This window comes from Plutella xylostella, chromosome 15 (assembly GCF_932276165.1).
Source record: "Plutella xylostella chromosome 15, ilPluXylo3.1, whole genome shotgun sequence".
NCBI lineage: Eukaryota > Metazoa > Arthropoda > Insecta > Lepidoptera > Plutellidae > Plutella > Plutella xylostella.
Window position 1 is genome coordinate 8,545,024 of NC_063995.1, and position 7,206 is coordinate 8,552,229.

The following is a 7,206-nucleotide window of genomic DNA, read 5'->3' on the forward strand; positions in this document are numbered from 1 at the left end:
AAGTAGGTATTTGACAGTTTAAAAAAAGAATGTCTTCAAAATCGACATCTGTGATGAATCTGAACGAGCATACCTATATACTTAAGTATATTAAAAATTCAATATAACATTTAATAGAGATGCTGTTAAAATTGGCTACTTAACAAAAACTTACGTAAGATGCTTATAATTTCAAAGTCCTAGCTACAAATGTAACCGTACCGAATACATGTTAATTTGTTGCGGAATCGGGGAGCATTAACCGACGCTAGCGGTATTCGGCAGTGGAGCCATCATGCTCTACGGATGTTACCGTTCATGCCCAAATAGCCTTTAGAAGTTTAGACCATAGACCAGTATTTGTTACCTTCGCAAGCTGAATTTTGTAATCGTTGAGCACTAATTTTTGCAGCCTAGTACAAGATAGATACATATTAAGAATGTTAAAAGTTGAGGAAAGGACTATGCTTAGTGAAACTTTGATTATACTCAAGTTTTTTTTCCCTTTTAAAGTAGTATGAAAATATTTGACAATGACTGTTCCTATCCAAAAGAACAGATATAAACTGCAAATAAGTTTCAAACGTTTTTTTTTTTTCGTTTATAGCTATAAACTCCAACTTAATATTATTATGCAATTATGCATAATTGATATGTTTATTTATTTCATTATTCTAATTACAATACTAAAGTAAAGCGTTATGTCTAGACTTTAGACAAAGAAAACGCAAATAATATTACTACTTATACTGTTGCTATTTGCAAACATGTATACTATACATGTATACGTTCCTTCCTACATTTTTAAATATTCAAATTGTATTTATCTTTATTAATTAGTGGAAAGATATAGGAATTTATAATTAAAATACCATCCACTCAACTTATTATCAATAGATTAATGATAGGTATTTCACTTTTATTTTGAATACTGAAATAAAAATAGATATCTTCATACATACTAGGTAAGTGAACCGGAACTAACATGCAGTACAGTATGGTGCTAAAATTTGAAGTGAATACTGCATTATCTCACGCTATTAGAGGTTATGTGCCATATTTTTACATTCAATTAAATATGAAAGAATGTTAGGCACGTGTAATCATAAATAAGTGCGAGTCGGGCTCGCGCACAAAGGGTTCCGTAGCAGCAAATAAAATAACTTAACCAAAATTACAGTTAAATCAACCTATCTCAAAAACTATAAGAGATACTTTGATCAAACCAAAAATCGTTGAAAGAGTTAATTAGCATGCATCACCTCTATTTTTTTTAGAATTTTATACCCCGTAGTTATAAAAATAGAGGGGGGGGGACATACTTTTTACGACTTTGAGAGCTGATATCTCAAAAACCGTTCACTTTAAGAAAAATGTTTTTTAGAAAACTTTATATCATTTTAAAAGACCTTTCCATTGATACCCCACACGGGTATGTACATCGAAAAAAAAAAATTCATCCCTCAGTTACATGTATGGGGGGCCCCACCCCCAATTCTTTTTTTTACTATTTAGTGTCATATTTTTGTAGCGGTTTATACAACACATATTCCCATCAAATTTCATCACTGTAGTACTTATAGTTTCCGAGTAAATCGGCTGTGACAGACGGACAGACGGACATGACGAAACTATAAGGGTTCCGTTTTTGCCATTTTGGCTACGGAACCCTAAAAACTCTGAAACTGTTTTTGTAGCGCATAACATTTAAGAAATTGTCTGCGTTCTTAAAATGTGGTTGTGATTAAATCGATCAAAACGTTAAGTAAATATAATTCGGGTTTGTTAATCCTAATTGAGATTGGTAATAAAATTTTGCAGATTTCAAACAATTTCATACAACATACTCGTACATGAAGTGAACTAAAACTTGAGCTGATTTGTATATGGATTGCAGCGATGTGATTGAGTTAAGCTGATTTGCTATTGTAAGAAACTGGGCTAAGTAAATCTTTTAATCTACGAAAACGAAACGTGTGCAAAATAGACAGTCTTTTGTTTGTTTGTTTTTGTGCTAGGTTATAGAAGGTTATACAATAGTATGGCACAAGGACAAAGGCTTTCTACGCAGGAGGGGCACGCTCGAGCGAGCCCGAACCTTCCGCGTGGCAGCGGCGGGGTCACGGCCGCCGGGCGACCACTGTTTACCTGCCCAACGTGAAATTGCTCCGTAATTTGTCAATCAATTCCTAATTGAAATATAGATCAACCTTTTTTAGGCGACACATTCGGTATTCGCGCAATGATTTCCGCGTAAAGAAAAGCTCTGGGTAAGCATTGATTGCGCTTAGCCGTTTCAACAGCAATAACTTATTATGACGAGTGGACGATTACGGCTCTATCTGTCATTATTGCCGACAGCATCTAAGCGTTTCTCTTGAAGCCCTTTTACGCCATAATGCCGACGCCTCGATGTCATTAGAGGCATCGGCGGCGCTCCACGTGCACGACGGGCCGCGACACAGTTATCTAGCAGGCGGTGTGTTGCAGCTCGTAATGGTAGCATGCAGTGCTGCGCATGCGCTTGCATAACGCGCGGATCACGCCGCCGCCGCCGCCGCCGCCGCCACGTCGGCATTGCAACCCGCGGTGCTTGCGCGAACAATGCGAATCGACGCCCCACACTCCTCCCTCTTGACTCCACGAATACTATCTTTATGTTGCTATCGACACGAGCGCGTTTTTGTAACGATGTCGCTCGCTTTATTAATATTCGAGTTCAGTATTCGAACTGGCTGTTATGATTGTCCTTGTTCTGGTAATGAAGTTTTATTACATGCCCAGTATGTAATTACCTATTTGGTGCAAGTTTCTGGTTAAAGAAATAAGTTTTCATTGATAAACTATACTTAAAGATCTGGGTATCTATGGTTATCCTAACCACTACAGCTACGGTTGACCATAAACTACCTAAATATCTGCGTGTAGGTGGTTATTCAACATATGGTGGTCAGTTCAGGTACCTACTCACAAGCCGATTAAATCCTACATAAATGTTGAAAACCACAGGATGATGATGTTGAATGAATATACATATACATTTATCTTGGACATTATTGTTTATCCTTCGGCAGAGAATCCAAGGCGCAAGAGAATAATAATATTGTAAATATAATAGAAATTATTTATTAGTTTATCTGTTTACAATAGCATCAACTGTGACAGGCGGGCCTGTCAACAACACGGCGGCAAATCTCATTGAAAATAACCGAAGGCACAGGAGTTCATTATTATGAACCAGTGTGTGCACACTGCTCAAGAGCACTCTCTCATACATTACTCTCGTCATTCAATGGGACGGATGACGGATCCTGTTGTCCATGGACATGATAGGATGTCATCATAACGCAATTTGGAAAGTACCTATATTTTTGCGGGGAGACTGGCCGCGTGGCAAAATTATCCTTAGACCTAGCCCTTCTGCTTAGTGCCAATTTCTCCATAGTCGGTTAGAGCATAACCAGGTATTAGTGGTTGACTTTTGACACATCCGTCAAGAATTTTACAGGGTGTTTGTTGGTTAATTTTCCATAGTAAAAAGTCACGTGACCAATAAAATTTCTATGGAAAATGAATTTTTTTTTCGCGAATTTTCAAATTCTGATTTCAGTTTCAGGCTTAGATATACCATGCTGCACATGTAGGTTTCGGCTTAGTATACCCTTTTTACAACACCCTGTATATGGAGATGACGTATAATTGATGAATCAATCAATGAAAAAAAAATGCATTCACATATCTATAAAATGTCCCGCTAAATTATAAAACGCCATATCTATGTAACCCACCTTAGAGCTAGTAGTGTAAGAGTACGTAGTAGAATTGATTCCACCAAAACCAGCAACGAAATACCAGATGATATAACAATGGAAGAATCTTTTTCATACGATGTTAGACTAACTTAATAACTTTTATTTCAGACATAACAGCCTTCACATTTAGTGCATGATATTTTTGGATCTTTCATAATAACGTCACACCTAATAAATCTTCCTACGATAGCATCGCATTAGTATACTGCACCTTATAAGAACACAGGTTTTTAACAGTGATTGAATATTTATAAAAATCCTGTTGTTATCTTCTCATGTCATCAATTCTTGCTGGTTAGAGTTTAAAGGCTTTCTTGAATATCTCTTCGGAACTTCTATTCCTTGCCCAAAACATCAGTTTCTCAAATCCACCATATGGTAATAAGACAAAGTCAAAGTCAAAAAAAATTATTCAGCGTAAAAATATAAAATTTTCTGATGATCGTCAATTTTTACAAACTACTCTCCGTCCGGATAAGGGGGGCTCTTTCTGTCTAAAGAGAAGAAGTAACAAATGTCAATAATAAAATAACAGATTTTCATATTAGATTTAATACTGAGCAAGTTTTTAAATTTTTATATCAAATTATTGCATTCATATGTGCGTATTGCACAATTATTGCTTCCTACTTGCTACTGTAAAACGGAGGAGTACTTAGTTAAATTACAGGTGACTAGCAAACAAGGCACTTGACTTTCGTAGTAACACATTATATTTGTTATTCTTAGCAAATATATTCAATATTACTGACCACATACAATACTACACAATACAATATACCACAATTAGTAACAAATGTCAATATTTATTACCATATTCTGTACCTCATTGCGAATAAAGCATTTCTCACAGTGCAAGTTTAACTTTCAGCGAAGTAGACCTTTAGCTTACTAGTCATTCAGCGATCATATCGTTTAGCCAGAAATACCTACATTATGAGAAACTGTCTTTCTGCTTTCTTGTACGCAATGATATTTTGACTTTAGCTCTACCTAATACCGATTAATGGGTCTTGCTTGTCATGCTTTTGCAAAGCCATATACAATGCTTACTACAATCTCAATATTTTGTCTTATTTCAGGTACAGTTAAAACTATCATTTCCGTTTGGCAATGAAAAGTTACCAATTATGTCGATTCTGAAGGCAGAAATTCTAAATTTAGAGCTACAAAAACCTAAATTTCTTTGTTTAAAAATTTACTCTATGAGTGTTACCGTAAATCCCGTTTTTTAATAGCAAAATTTATAGTTTGAGAGCGTAAAAAATAGAATTCCTGCCTTCAGAATTGACATAATTGGTAATTTTTCATGGCCAAACGGGAATGATAGTTTTAACTGTAACAATACATAAGTACTGATATCACAAGAACCTCTTATCATTGTGTAGGTACTACAACACAGTACCAAAAAGCTGGCAATAAACATAATTCCTTTAAAATAAAACATATACCTCATGCATTCGGTGGTGTATTATTAACCACCTGTTGAATATCACGTTTTGCACAAGCCCGCCGACGTTGGACCAACACATAACTACGTGATTAAAGTTGTAATAAAAGAAGATTAGAAACAAGAAACTTTTTCCGCACCTCTTTTCTATTCATGCAGTAATTTTCCGCTGCGCGGCGCCGCCGTCGCGCTGCTTTCCACGCTGACCACCGCTGCTGCGCCGACTACACTGGGACTACCTACATCACCATCAACTTGTGTTTGACGTAGTCGACGAAACAATTCGGGAGTTCTCATAATCCTGCTTAGGGTTACTTATAGCTAAAGTGGATACTAATTCGATTCACGTTAATGAATAAATCTGTAAAAAGTTGTAAAGATCTAAAGAAGTATGATTTTCTCACCTTATCAATCGAAGACAGTTGAATCCAAACGTCGAATATAAGTTTAATCACTTAAGTCAATTTGTCACGAGTTGGAACACTGTGTCTATATTTTGTAAGAAGCGAACATAGACGCGAGAGCTCGAAAGTTCATTACACTCAGGTTTGGAGAGCACATACAGCGGGTTGAGTATTCGGTCAGTCCAGTGTCTGGTGGAGGGTGCAGGTGTGAGGCTCCAGGGGCGCCGGGGCGGGGGCGCGGGGGCGGTCAGCGTCCGGCCGCACTACGCGCCTCGCAACGGTAAACTGCCGCTGCCCGCCGACACAGCCTCTGACTCGCCTGTCTGAGTGCCTCCAACCTCCCTCCAAACAAATAGTACCGTACTCCGTGCGAGTGTCGTGGTAGCGCTGACTGCGGCGCGCTGGTGTGCGCGCGCGTGTGTGCGCACGGAGCGTGTACCGACGCGGCGCGCGTGTGTGGGTAAGGTATGCGTGCTTTGATCTTACGATTCGGTATGCACGGCCGCGCGGTCGCACGTAGCACCGTGCTTATATTTTAGTTCTACTCCAACTAGATATATAGTCAATAATTTTAGTTCAATGCTTGTGCAACGCACTACATACCAGCAAGTGTGCTAGGTTCTTAAATCTAGGTGTTCCGCCGGGAACTAAGCCGCCGCTAGTACTCGCTGACAACTACTGACAAATTATCTGCTCCGAAAGCCTTGCGTGCTATAGTTTGGGTTTTCCCATGTCCCAGATTCAGATGGATGAGTTTCGGTTTCGGATGAGATGAGTTTTGTTAGATTACTTTGTACTGAGATATAACATTATCTGAGATATATTACATATACCTAATGCTATAGGTAGGTATAGGCAAAGTAAGTAGTGGTAGGTACTTACTTCAACCAAGTATAGAATTTAGCACTAAGTGCATGCTAAGCAGGCATTCCTTATCTAATATCTAGGTATTTATCTACCATACTACGGCCTAGGCATACTATGTCGGTAACATGAAGTAGGTATGATTATATTTACGTTCATTCACATATCCTACCACAGATAGTTGTAGGTTATACGTTATACATTTAGCCGTACACACTGATATTTAATTAACACATCAAATTAAATTATGAATAATTTTGATGTGATTTTAAACTGGGTTTCATTTGACTGGACAGGCGGATGGAGGCTTCGCTCTAGAGGAACTAAAAACAATCCGTGTGAACGTGACCTCACGTCAGGTTGTTCAGAAGAAAGAGAGAGCATCCCAGCTGGGCGCTGCCAGGACTAATCAGCCAAGATTAGTCAGGGTCTCCGTGGGTCTTAATCCACGGTGTTAAGAGTTGTTTCGGGGTTGAGTTGGAATGCGCGTGAGCATGTCGTTGTTTGACGAGTCTGACGTGTGAGGGCGCTGCCGACGCGAACATGACAGTGACCAGCTGCGACCCCACTGACACACAGAGTAAAGGTCAATTTCTTACATATTTTTTATTATTAATTAGGTAGGTATTTAGATGCATCTCACATTGAATATAGTGAAACTTTCCTATATGTTCTTGTTACCTACATGAATAATAAA

The 7,206-nt window shown here is 38.3% G+C and overlaps 1 protein-coding gene across 1 annotated transcript in view; it reads right to left on the minus strand.

Moving 5' to 3' along the window:
- LOC105387011 (zinc finger E-box-binding homeobox 1) overlaps window positions 1–6,043 on the minus strand; it is a 62,598-nt gene extending 56,555 nt beyond the window's left edge. Inside the window, exon 1 of the mRNA XM_038108433.2 lies at window positions 5,646–6,043. The gene's annotated coding sequence lies outside the window, so the exon portion shown is untranslated. The remainder of the gene's footprint in view (window positions 1–5,645) is intronic.
- Between the last annotated feature and the right edge of the window lie 1,163 nt (window positions 6,044–7,206).